Source organism: Epinephelus lanceolatus, chromosome 13, assembly GCF_041903045.1.
Source record: "Epinephelus lanceolatus isolate andai-2023 chromosome 13, ASM4190304v1, whole genome shotgun sequence".
Classification (NCBI taxonomy): domain Eukaryota; kingdom Metazoa; phylum Chordata; class Actinopteri; order Perciformes; family Serranidae; genus Epinephelus; species Epinephelus lanceolatus.
In genome coordinates, this window is record NC_135746.1 from 42503303 (window position 1) to 42517158 (window position 13856).

General features: G+C 42.1%; 1 pseudogene; it reads right to left on the reverse strand.

Moving 5' to 3' along the window:
* Positions 1-318: 318 nt before the first annotated feature.
* Positions 319-1968, reverse strand: LOC144466569 (uncharacterized; annotated as a pseudogene).
* Between the last annotated feature and the right edge of the window lie 11888 nt (positions 1969-13856).

Below are 13856 nucleotides of genomic sequence, written 5' to 3' on the forward strand. Positions count from 1 at the left end.
ACACATCATTACACACTACAGCAAAACAATTGAAAACACAATGCTCAATTTGTGAGAAGGTTCTTTGTTTCATAACTGCCAATGCATATTTTTTTAGAAACTTTACAGTAACGGATCTTCTTAGATCTCTGTAGAGGATTAGGCATTTAGATTTGTGAGTTTCATATGAAGAGTATAAATCTATAGAAAATACTGCATGTACACTACTGTAACACAACTCAATGCAAAAACAGAATCTATTGCACACAACAACTCTTGAAAACATGTTCAGGGTGTGAAGTTTTTTTATTTACTTTATTCACACCACAATTACTGTGCGGCATCATGTCGCTGAGCTGCATCGGGCCACATCACTTCATCCACATCGCAGGCTATATTTTCTCTTGCCAGGCACCGCGGGAAAAACCCCCTGGAATGGCGAATCCATCCTTGGAAGGCCTCCACTGGGATGTCAGCACAGGCCAGCTCCATTGCCCTTAGGAGGTTCTCTCTAGTGTATGGTTGTCTGTCATAAACCTTCCATCTCCACGATGAGAAGAACTCCTCTATAGGGTTCAGGAAAGGGGAGTAGGGTGGCAGACAGACGTTTAAAAACTGGTTACTGTTGGTGGTGAACCACTCTCTGATTTGGTTTGTTCTGTGGAAGCGGACATTGTCCCAAATGATCACATAAATGGGATGTGCGGGCCCAGGATGGTGTTGTTGGCGGTCCAGGAGGATGTCTTTTAGCTCCTCTAGGAAGGTGAGGAGACGTTGGGTGTTGTAAGACCCAAGGACAGCATGCCGGTGGACAAGCCCCTCCGAACCCATGGCCGCACAAAGAGTAATATTACCCCCCCGTTGGCCAGGAACCTCAGTGATGGCTCTTTGGCCAATGATGTTACGGCCTCTTTGCCTTCGTTTCTGCAAGTTGAAGCCAGCCTCATCCAGGAAGAGGTACTCATGAGGTCTGGCCATCGCGTCCAACTGTAATATCCTCTGTGAAAATGTGAAAGTGCACAGGTGTTCAGAACAACAGTCAATCAGGTAGCACAGTATTGTCCAGAAGTAATGTAGGCCACTGAGCAACACAGTATGTCCACTAACTGTACTGTGAACATGGATGTATACTTACTTGCACATACTCGTAACATAGGTCTTTGTGTCGCGCAGAGTTGCGCTCAAAGGGAACCCTATAGACCTGTTTCATCCGCATCTTTTGGCGCCGGAGAACTCGGTCTATTGTGGCCAAGCTGACATCATCAATGCTCTCAAAGTTGACATTATCGGCAATGACTTTGTCTCTGATCTCCCGGAGTCTGATGAGGTTGTTCTCACGAACCATATCCACAATGAGGGTTTCTTGTGCCGCTGTAAATATGGCAGCCCTCCCACCTCTATGTGGCATTCTTTCAACTCTAAAGACAGAAACATGTGTTGTCAATTGACATGTTTTACAATAACAACTGATTTGAAACCAATAGACTACTTTCACAGGCTTGTAAAACTGTATTGTGACAAAGAAAGCAATAGAGTACAATACCTGTTGTGTTGTCTGAATGCCCCGATAATGTTGGCCACGGTGAACCTACTCAGGTTTGGACGGACTCTTAGTCCTGCTTCAGCCATTGTCATGCCATGGACAATGACATGGTCAATGACTGTTGCTCGCATCTCGTCTGTAATGATGGTGCGAGGTTGTCTTGCTCTTCCTCCTGGACCTTCTCCTCTCCCTCCTGGACCTTCTCCTCTTCCTCGTTGGCCTGCTCCTCTTCCTCCTCTGATTTGAACTCCTCTTCCTCGTTGGCCTGCTCCTCTTCTTTCATGGCCAGCTCCTCTCCCTCCTCTGACTCGGATTCGTCTTCCCCTGACTCTGCCTTCATCCATTGTGTTTGTTTGGAAACTGTGCACTCTGAACTTGCTTTTATACATGTGGTCACAGCATTAGCAACAGGTGTCTTCAATTTTGAGTCGTTGTGTGTAATGAATGACGCCAAGTGTGTTCATTGTGTTCAAATATTGCTGACTGTGGCAAGCATTTTGCATCACATGAGCTTTCATTTGAGAATATGAGCAGAGTTCTTTTGCAACTTGTGTTTTAGCAAGGAAAAATGTGTTTAGATTTATGAGAACGGAGGATTGTGTTTTGTGAATTGTGTCTTCATGTGAAATGTGTTTATGATATTGGCAAATGATGGCTAGATTTAGTAAATGTGTTTAGACAACTGGTCATTTGGTTTAGAGGACTGGCTTTTGTGTTTTAGCATTTGAGAAAAACTGTATTATCATCATCATTATTATCACTATTATTAAATCCACTTGCCATCATTCAGCAAGTCAGCTGCTGAGTGAATAAGACATATCAGACCTGTCAGTCTAAAACCCTTTAACAGGGAAAAAACGGTAGAAACCTCAGGAAGAGCAACTGAGGAGGGATCCCTCTTCCAGGACGGACAGACGTGCAATAGATGTCGAACAGAACAGAATAGCATAACAAATTAACAGTATTCTGTATGACACAATGAGGCAGAAAGAGAGACAGAGAGAGATGCAGGACAGACGGTAATGACAGTAGCTTACAACAACATTAATGAAAGTAATAATATTAATATTAATATTAATAATTAATATTACCTACAGGCTATTAAACATGATTCCACTCACATGACAGGCAGGACAATTAATGATGGGCAAATGTGTTTGTGTGTGTGTGTGTGTGTGTGTGTGCATGTGTGTGGTGTTATATCAACACGTGTGGTTCTGGACATGAGCAGCTACACATTTAACAGCCACACATCACCGACAGTCCGCTGATCAACGCAATGGGTTGTGAATGAAATAAACTTAATTACAACATGACAGTCTTGCAGGAAATATCATTAACGTTACTCTTTGTAGTCACGTAGGCATGTGGATTACAGCATTTCAATGCAAAGAATGCATGTAACGGGTACACTTGCGCTGTTTCTTCGCCATCTCATTCAAATGAGCCAGACGTAGGGGGCGGGTATTTATACGTCAGGGCCTCAAGCTGAAAAAGACTTCCTGTTAGGAACCTCTCTTGTTACCTTACTCATCGCACCTAACAGATCCCTCCTAACTCCTAACGCTAACTCCTTACTGGCAGGAATAAGAGACATGAGACGGCCTTAAAGATGGTGGACCTCGAAAGACTTCCGGTTCAAGTAAGGAGTTAGGAGTTAGCAGTATAAAAATAAGAGACTTGGGACGTACCCACTGTCATTTTGTTCCTTACACATGATTATTTGCATTCACATGTACAACTAATGTTTCTTACATATGCTATTATTCTGTTTCAAATATAATATTATTCTCTCATACATATATTAGAACTTTGTTTTACATATACTGTTACTTCCATGTACATACTATCAAACATATAATATTATCCTCTGTTACACTAAGAGTATGACAGTAAATAAAAGAAAACATGGTGATAAATATAAGAGTATAGTAGTGTTTGTGTGAGAGTATAGTGGTGTATGTATGAGAGTATGATTGTGCATGTAAGAGGGTATAGTAGTGTTTGTGTAAGAGTATAGTGGTGTACAGTATGTATGAGAGTATGATTGTGCATGTAAGAGGGAATAGTAGTGTTTGTGTAAGAGTATAGTGGTGTATGTATGAGAGTATGATTGTGCATGTAGGAGGGAATAGTAGTGTTTGTGTGAGAGTATAGTGGTGTGTTTGTGTAAGAGTATAGTGGTGTATGTATGAGAGTATGATTGTGCATGTAAGAGGATATAGTAGTGTTTGTGTGAGAGTATAGTGGTGTATGTATGAGAGTATGATTGTGCATGTAAGAGGGTATAGTAGTGTTTGTATAAGAGTATAGTGGTGTATGTATGAGAGTATGATGGTGCATGTAAGAGGGTATAGTAGTGTTTGTGTGAGAGTATAGTGGTGTATGTATGAGAGTATGATTGTGCATGTAAGAGGGTATAGTAGTGTTTGTATAAGAGTATAGTGGTGTATGTATGAGAGTATGATTGTGCATGTAAGAGGGTATAGTAGTGTTTGTGTAAGAGTATAGTGGTGTATGTATGAGAGTATGATGTTACTTGTGAAACCAAGTATGAAATATGTCTCAGGGGGCCTCTTATAGTTCCCAGCATCCTTCTGGCGAACGTCCGCTCGCTGGACATGAAAATGGATTACATCCAACCGTAGAGATCCACTCACCGAGGAGTGAGGGACTGCTGCGTCCTTGTGTTCACTGAGACATAGATGAATGGTAACATATCAGACTCTGGTGTTGAGCTAACGAGGCTAACACTACATAGAGCAGACAGGGAGGCTGCATCGTCTGGTAAGTTCCGTGGTGTCAGTGGTCCATGGTGCTGTGATGTGAAGAGGATCTCCCAGTTCTGCACTCAGGATGTGGAGTTTTTGACTGTGAAATGTCGACCCTTTTCATATTACTATTGCACTATATGTTCTTTCTTATATGTTGCACAAATTGTTTTTAAATGTTTTGTTTCTTTTTGCTTGGGGTATGCAAAATGTCATTTAGTTTTTGTAATGTACATAAAAATGACAAATGAAGTTCAGTTTAGTTCATAATGTTATATACTGTATGACAACACAGCACCCAGTTGCTAATGGCTAACGTTAGCCTATTGTAGCGTTGCCTCTGAAACATTAACTTCCTTGTGCGTTTAACGTTAACGCTACTACCTAACATTAGCACTGTAGCCTTATTCTAAATCTCATCAGTCATCACTGACTCTGTTTGAGCTTTAAAACTCCAGGGTTGCGTTTGACTGTCTTGGTTGTAACGTGACACTTGTTCGGTGCAACACCGTATCTAACGTTACCTTGCAAACGCCCATGTCTATCATAGAGGTAATGAGGACGTAATGGAGGCCATTGGAGGGAGGTGGAGTTGCAGGAGGAGGGAATTGGGACTTTGGAGGGAGGCGGGAGTTGTGGATGTTCAATTTTTTTCTAAGTGCTGTGTGAAATGCAAGAAAGGCCACCATCAATCAAAAAATTTTGCAGAGGCCGGGCTAAGCAGGAAAGTGGCCATAATTTATTAATGATTTGTCCAATCAACATAAATCTAGGCAGAAAAGTGTTCAGTACCTGTTGCAGCACGTGTACCAACAGCTCTTTGACCTCAATCCATAAGTGGCACCACAAATTAGGGATGCACCGAATATATTCGGCCGAATATTGCAAAAAACACACATTCGGTATTCGGTGGAATAACTGAAAAGCCAGGCCGAATAATAGCGGCGTGTTTTGATGATGCAATCAAACAGCGTGTGGTGATGGACGGAGTAAAATGTCAGCTGTGTGGCGATATTTCAAAGCATTGGAGAGTGATAGAAGAAAAGCGGTTTGCAAAGAATGTAATACTGAACTATCTAGAGTAGGCTAGTGTTGCAGGGTATACTGGTACCAACGGTAGACCGCGGTACTAAAACACCACCTTACATATGATACCATAATGTTGGAGTAGTACTATGGTACCTCAGGTACCACTACTGTGGGATAAGTTCAAAGTCCAATCGCAAGAGGGTGAGTGTCCATGCGCCGTCCAGAGCGATCGCTCTGGCACCGTCCAATAACGGCGCGCGCTGGCCACCTGGCACTCGATATGCCGCTGCAGTGGGTTTTCAATTTATTTTTATTTATTTATTTTTTAATTTTTTTTGTATCCAGTGACATTTCAGGTATTAGCTGAGCTACTGAGTATCTTTGAGCAGTGAAAGTTATTATTAATCTATTTTTACTTGTAGGTTAGATTTGTTTATATATGCTACAGTGATTTGTTTTCCACAGAGCTCTATGGTGCGAGCATTTTACTCACATTTGCGACTAAAAATAGTTTTGTGCGAGCAAAAGAAATCATTCAGGAGCACGCTGTGTGAGTACAGATTTCAACCAGCAGCAGAAACGAAAGGCGAATCCTGCCAGTTGTGGGTTGAACGGGGGTCACAGACACAGACAGGAATGTATTCCTGTCAAATATGGCGGCCATGTGCTCCACGGCGCAAGATAACAGCTTACTGGCTACGGAGAAGCCCGGCTCCAGGTCCAATAATTTCCTCTTCTTGGTGTCATGACTGCCCAAAAGTACCTGAACAGCCGAGCCGTGGCGGCACACAGGTATGTGACATGTCAGATGAGAAACGAGCCGTTCACATTTCTCTATTTGTGGCAGGTAACGGTCCACAAACCTCACTGCACTTAAGGGACTGTTCTTAACTTGTCAGGGGAGGAGGGTGGCTGGTTGATTTTTGGTTGATTTTTATGTCATTTATTTATTTATTTTATTTCGATCCCCGCTATGTTAATCATTTATTGATGCCATTTTTGAAGTATGACTAAGTCAATAAGTAATTTATTCCATTGAAATATCATTGATGTATTATAGAAAAGTGATTTATCTTTTTATAAATGACAAAAGGCACATCTGCCTCATTTTCGCTGTGGTATCGTGACACTACTCAGAACCGTGATACTTTAACTGGTATTGTACTGTGGGTCCCAATTTTGGTACCATGACAACACTAATCTGGAGGGGGTTCATCTGCAAAAACTAATGAAAAACTAAACAACGGCATTCAGTATTCGGTACTCGGTATTCGGCCAAGCATTTAATTTTATTCGGCTTCGGCTTCGGCCACAAATTTTCATTTCAGTGCATCCCTGCCACAAATAACATAAAACTGTACCTCAAAACCCAATGGACAGAATTTCATCAACTTTGGTGCACATAATCTGGGTCTTAATCAAGATCTGAAGTGTCATAATGATTAGTGCATCTGGGTGTGGCTTTTTTAGCATTATATGCTACATTATGTCTTTGCCCAATTTGCTGTGAGCTGGAATGGGCTAGAGAAATGTAACTTTGCATCGCCTGGAAATGATGTCTGAATGCTTCACATCACACACAAGAATAAGGACCACTTCAACGACAACAACATACGACAGGTGTGGCAGGGAGTCCAGCACCTCACCCACTACAAGTCCGGCAACACCATGATGGCTTAGGGAGACGCTGTGCTCGCGGAGGAGCTTAACCACTTCTTTGCATGCTTCGAGGTGAAGGGACCCGAGGCAGTAGCAGCTCTGCAGCAACTCCAGCCTCACGGTGCAGACGCACCAGGTGAGGGCCACACTGAGGTCAGTGAACCCCGGGAAAGCCACCGGACCAGACGGAGTGACGGGGAAGGTCCTCAGAAAGTGTACAGACCAGCTCGCCGGGGTCTTCATCAAGATCTTCAATGCATCACTGTCCCAGTCCATCATTCCACCATGCCTGAATTTGGCCACAATCGTCCTGCTGCCCAAAAAGACAATCAGCAGCCTCAATGACTACCGACCAGTTGCTCTGACACCTGTTATAAATGAAGTGTTTTGAGAAACTGGTCAGACATCACATCATGTCCTGCCTCCTTCCCACTTTTGATCCACTTCAATTTGCATACACAGCTAACAGATCGATAGAGGACTCCATTGTCACAGTGCTTCACACCACAATCGCCCACCTGGAACAGCAGTGGCGCTATGCTAGGCTGCTCTTCATCAACTTTAGCTCTGCCTTTAACACAATACTGACAGTAAAGTTACTGGACATTGGATTTCCTTTCACCACCTGCTGCTGGATCAGAAGCTTTCTTTCTGTCCGTGTACAGAGAGTCAGAGTGGGTCCCCATCTCTCCGCAGCCCTCAGCCTCAATAAATGCTCTCCACAGGGCTGTCTGGTGAGCCCTCTTCTGTACACTCTGTAAACCCATGACTGTGTCAGCACCCACCCAGACAATGCCATCATTAAAGGGAGAGTGCACCCAAAAATGAAAATTCACCAATTATCTGCTCACCCATATTCCGATGGAGGCTCAGGTGAAGTTTTAGAGTCCTCACAACACTTGCGGAGATCCAAGGGGAGAGGAGGTAGCAACACAACTCCACCTAATGGAGGCTTACGGTGCCCCAGATTCAAACGTCCAAAAACACAATATTGAAACCACAAAATATCTCCATACTGCTCGTCTATAGTGATCCAAGTGTCCCGAAGACCCGACATAAAAAGTTGTTTGGAAAAATGTCATTTTAGCCTCATTGTAGCCTGTAGCTCTAACTGCCTCTCTGTGCACTACATTCACATGTGCGCGCTTGCGCGTGAGACCAGCAAAAACATGTGAACACACATGAACGCGGTGCCCATGTCTCACAGTCTCGCGCAGGTCTAGAACTGCTGTGGGGCGGCTGTGGCTCAGAGGTAGACCGGGTCGTCCACCAATTCGAAAGATCAGCGGTAGATCCCGGGCTCCTCCAGGCTGCATGTCGAAGTATCCTTGAGCAAGATACTGAACCCCAAATTGCTCCCGATGGCTGTTCCATTGGTGTGTGAGTGTGTTAAAACTGATTAGCAGGTGGCACCTTGTATGGTAGCCTCTGCCACCAGTGTATGAATGTGAATGGGTGAACGTGACTCATAGTGTAAAAAGGACTTTGAGTGGTCACTAGATGACTACAAAGGTGCTATACAAATGCAGCTCCATTTAGATAATGGGTGAATTTTCATTTTTGGGTGCACTATCCCTTTAAGTTTGCTGACGACACCACCATGGTGGGGCTCATCTCTGGAAGCGACGAGACTGCATACAGGGATGAGGTCCAAAGGCTGGTTGGATGGTGTGCAGACAAGACCAAAACCAAGGAACTAACCGTGGACTTCAGGAGGAGGAAGCCTGACCTGCAGCCCATCTGCATCAATGGGGAGGGTGTGGAGAGGGTGCCCAGCTTCAAGTTCCTGGGTGTGCACATGGACGCAGACCTCCAATGGAGCACTAACACCTCAGCAGTCATAAAGAAGGCCCAGCAGCGTCTCCATTTCCTGAGGATCCTCAGGAAGATCAACCTGAAGAGGGAGCTGCTGACCGTCTTCTACCGCTGCTCCATTGAGAGTGTGCTGACATACTGCATCTCTGTGTGGTTCTCCAGCTGCACCATGGCGCACAAGATGGCACTACAAAGGGTCATTAACACTGCCCAGAAAATCATGGGCCACCCTCTTTCCTCCCTGAAGGACCTCTACAGTACTCGCTGTCTCAAGAGAGCACATAGCATCCTGAGAGACTCCATGCACCCAGGACACCCCCACTCAAGGATAACTTTTATAACAGGGCAATAGCACTAATCAATACAAACCTCAACAATGGGTCATGTGCAATGAACAATAATGTATTATCACCAACAATGATCTATTTATCACCTGCACTTTATAAAACACTTAACTGTATATTTTGTATTTTTCTACTCTTCATATATTTTATTTTATCTTGTTTTTTATATGCCTTATTTTGCACCAAAGTGGACAGTACCCCAATTTCGTTGTGCTGTGGTACACAAGTATGACTGTACAATGACAATAAAGATTTATCTTATCTTATCAAATTTGATCCAAATAGACCTGATAATGGTGCTATCATTGACAGCCAAAAATGTGACATTTTTGAAAGGCTATGCCCCTAACATGGTGAGTCTGAATGGCCTGAAATTTAACACACATATAATGTCAATGTCCTCTCCAAAATGAATTAAAAAAAGCCTCTTTGATTTTTAAGGCCACATGATGGGTTCTTTGTCAATCTGCTTAAAGTGAAAAACTGTAATATGAATAGTCTTTATTGGATTTTGACTTTATCAACACCAAACTTTGTTTACAGCCTTGTGGAACTGACACATAATTATGGTGTCCAAAAAAAATAACCACCATCAATCAAAAGTATTTGAAAAAGGGTGCAGCTTAAAAGGAAAGTGATCATATCACAAGTTGTCTTAAAGCAAACCTGATTAAATGAAGTGGAGACATCCAGCACTAAGTCCTGAATGTACCCACCAAGTTTTGTTCACATCTGATGAAGGGGAAGCAAAAGACAATTACTGAAGTGCTGCATACAATGTATTGGTGGAACAAGTGTCTGACTGGTCTCACTTCTTTAAGAGGGATTTATACATCTATGTTGAATCAACTCCTACAAAATTTCCCTTGGAAGGTCACACTCCCCTGTCACTCATGATCCTGTCCTGCCCACTGGCGTGAGGTAGTTACAACAGACCCCAGTGCACACTATTATGATAGGCCCTAGTGCACGCTATTGTGTATATTGTCTCATCACATGATCAACACTGGACAACATCAACATATATAATACTCAGTAATCATTATTGCATCTGTATATGACAAAAAATACCTAGGTATAAATAAGACATTACTTATTTAATTCAATTTCTTTATATCTATACTTAGAATAAGTATATAATGTTGTTATAGATGTTACTGACTTTTTTACAACAACAAAAAACATGATACGGATTTGTTTGTCACTCATAAAGGCCCATTCTCTGCCCAACACACAGTTGGATGGCCTGCTCTCTCTATGGGTCCCCCCACCTCACAGGCCCCAGTGCAACTGCACTGCCTGTACTGTCTATATTTACGCCCCTGTTCCTGCAGTTTGTCCTGTTAATATATATTAATATCAAAACCTGTTAAGTTTTGAACAGCATGTTACAAAGCTCATGCAATCATGTTTTCATCATCTTAGAAATATTTCAAATATACAATCCATTTTAATGTTTGAAGACACAGAGACAGTCAAACACACCGAAATCTTTTCATGCCTGGATTACTGCAACAGCCTGTTTTCCTGCCTGAATCAAAAATCTATGAATCGACTTCAGACTGTGCAGAATTTAGCTGCCAGGCTTTTGACCAGAACCAAAAGACATGATCATATCACTCCAGTTCTAGCCTTGTTACACTGGCTCCCAGTATGTTTTAGAAAAGATTTTAAGATTTTACCGATTACTTTTAAGGCTCTTCATAGTCTCTCTTCCAGCTATATCTCTGACCTCTTAGTGCTGTATACATGCCAGGACATACTTTGAGGTCCTTTGGCAGAGGTCTTCTGTCTGTTCCAGAGGTCCTGCTGAAAACTAAAGGGGACAGAGCATTTGCTAAGGGCCGCAGGGCTCTGGAACAGTCTGCCAGTGGAAATCAGGTCGGCAGAGTGAGCGATCTCTTAAGTCCCTTCTTCAAATCGGAGAGCCTTTCCTGATTTGACTTGAGTTTTAAGTTAATTTAAACTGCCTTTTATTTCCTCAGTTTTTATACACCAAAGTGTTTTTATTAGTTCTTTAAAAAGTTGTTTTAATGACTTGTCTGTTTTAACTGTTGACATGTAAAGCACCTTGTAACATAACTGGATGATATTCCTGCCTTGAACAGGCCGTGTAAAATGGCTTCAGTGTCAGTGGATCTTGATGAGGGCAGCTGCAACACTATGAATGTCTTCCAGCATATACTATCTAAAAATGTGCACAGTTAATTAACCTCATATTCAATGTATTATCACATCCTCTCTCCTGATGGCAGGGTTTTACCCTGTCTTATAGTATGGTCATTCTGAACAGTACTGTTGTCCTCCATTGTGTTCAAATAACACATTACAGAATTGTGTTTGGCACAGCATCTTTGCTTTAACCTTAATTATACTTTATTTACCATAAATGCAATCCACCCTCACCTTTACTGTACTTTAGTGAGGTGCAGATATTTCAGAGATGAACTGGACATCAAAAAGCACTGTTGAGTAAAGGGAAAAAAATGTGATGTTATTATAGGATTTAACTATTTTGATGTATCAGTGATACATCATATGATAAATCTTGTGTAAGACTGTATGGATGAAATAAATAATGGGGCTTTATCTTGCTAGAGTTATTAGTAATTCCCTTAAATAATTATTTTGCTTTCAGTGCAGACATGGAGTGACACAGTGATGAACCTCTGTTGGGTTTCTCATATTTGTCAGGGTAGAAGTTATCACCAGAGGGCAGTAGTGCGTCACTGAACACTTCTGAATGAAATCCATCCAGAAGGAATCACACACAAGGTTTATCATCATTCAGAGTGATGGAGACAAAATGACAATGGTTTGATTATTTAACAACCTTTTAATTAGTCTTAATAGCAACATTTGGAAAATTAATTGATTTATTAAACAGATATCTGCCATTTTTAACACTCAAATCATTTTGTGAGTGGATTTGTACCAGCAACAGTATTTCCAAACAAACAAAAAACAAATCCAATTTTTTTCTTTTTTACATTCAAAATCTGATGACTGCTTAAGCAAGTTAAATAAAAACTGTGCTACTTTGGCCTTGATGCAGCTGCCTCTCTCTGTCTGTTGCCACCACACTGTAGCCTCACTCAATGTCCTGCCCACAGCACTATCTGATTGGTTAGACATTGCAAGTAATAACCTATCAACACTGTAGACTGTTGTGCTACAGACAGCTAAGTTGAAAGCAGACTACAGCTGCTCCTCTTAGCCAGCAGAGCTTGGTGTTGAACATAAGGCGGCAGATATTACTGAATTTGTTAAATATCACAATTGTCTACGCTGAAGCAAAAACACCCAGTGCTGCTGCTGGTAGTGTTGTACTGTAGTAATAACTTTTACTGGATGGATGTATCATCAGTTGAATGAGTACAATAACTGCAATGAGAGGAGGAGGGAATGAGATGGTGCCTGTGAAAGATGTGACAAGTTTATCATAGTTCATAAAAATTGACAATACAGACATTTAATACACCTGACGTAAATACTGCAGACCTGCTGATGCGCATTCAGTCCACTGGACTGTTTATATTAATCAGCCATCACTGTGAGAGAGACTTAAGTCTGAAGTCATATACTTTACAGATAAACAGAATTATACAGTAACACTGGGCTTCATGATCAAAGAAAGTTTTTGTATCACATCAAAACTCAAGTTCCCTCTTCTGCCCCAGGCAGCTGCCGCCACAAGTAGTTGGGGATTCTTCTTGTGCCCAGACACTAGCTCCACCCTATCAACTCACTCTTGTCCTTCCAATTAATTCTTACCCATGACCAGTCTCATCTCCTGCGACATGGCAGGACAGGGCCAGTCGTGATGGATGTGACATTAACGGTAAATGAAGCCGGGGTGATGTGGCGCCCCAGTCCAATAGTGGCATTTGTCACTGCCCTGGTCATGCAGATTGGTCCAGTCTTGCCCACTGACTAAGATTAATGATGACGTTGGCCCTGTCTTTGTCTTCCTGTGCGGCTTCCCCGAGCACAGCCTAGTCTTCAAACATGACCTGTCTCATATTAACCCCACACAGATTGGAGACACAATATGCATCCTGACATGAAAATATTGGCTCCTTTCAAATAGCTTTTTTCATATCAACTGTGGGTGAATGGTGAAAGGGGATGTTAGTGTTTTTGTAAATTCATTGAGAAATATCTGATTTTAATCTGTCAGTTATTGCTGAATGACATTTTTAGAATGAAAACATAGAAAACCAAAAAAAAAAGGGACAGGGGGAATGGGGTGACAACAATGAACACTTAGTCCCAAATCAAAGCTTGATTAAAGGTGTTTTATGAAGCAGCTGGTGAGTATTTGAACTGGTGTACAGTGTACTGGGAGGACCACATTGTGGTTTGTAATAAAGAAATGGAATAACCTTAAGCACCATGCACCACTACACAGAAAATGGCTTTTCCCTGACAGATGAGGCAGTCGAAGCAGGCTCAGATGGATGGGGGATTGGGCTGGTTGTTTAAGACTTCAGGGATGCAGCACATTCCCCTGGTCATCCATCATTCGCTGACACATCCACTTATAGCCGCACCACACATACATACAGATGTGATCCTCTGTTTGATCAGCAATCTGGTGATTCCTACAAAACATAGCCTGGTCTCTCCCCGCATCTGTCTAGATTATCTGTGTGTATGTATGATTTGCATAACCTTCAAGTTAACATTTTACAAAAACAGTCAAAAACATTATTT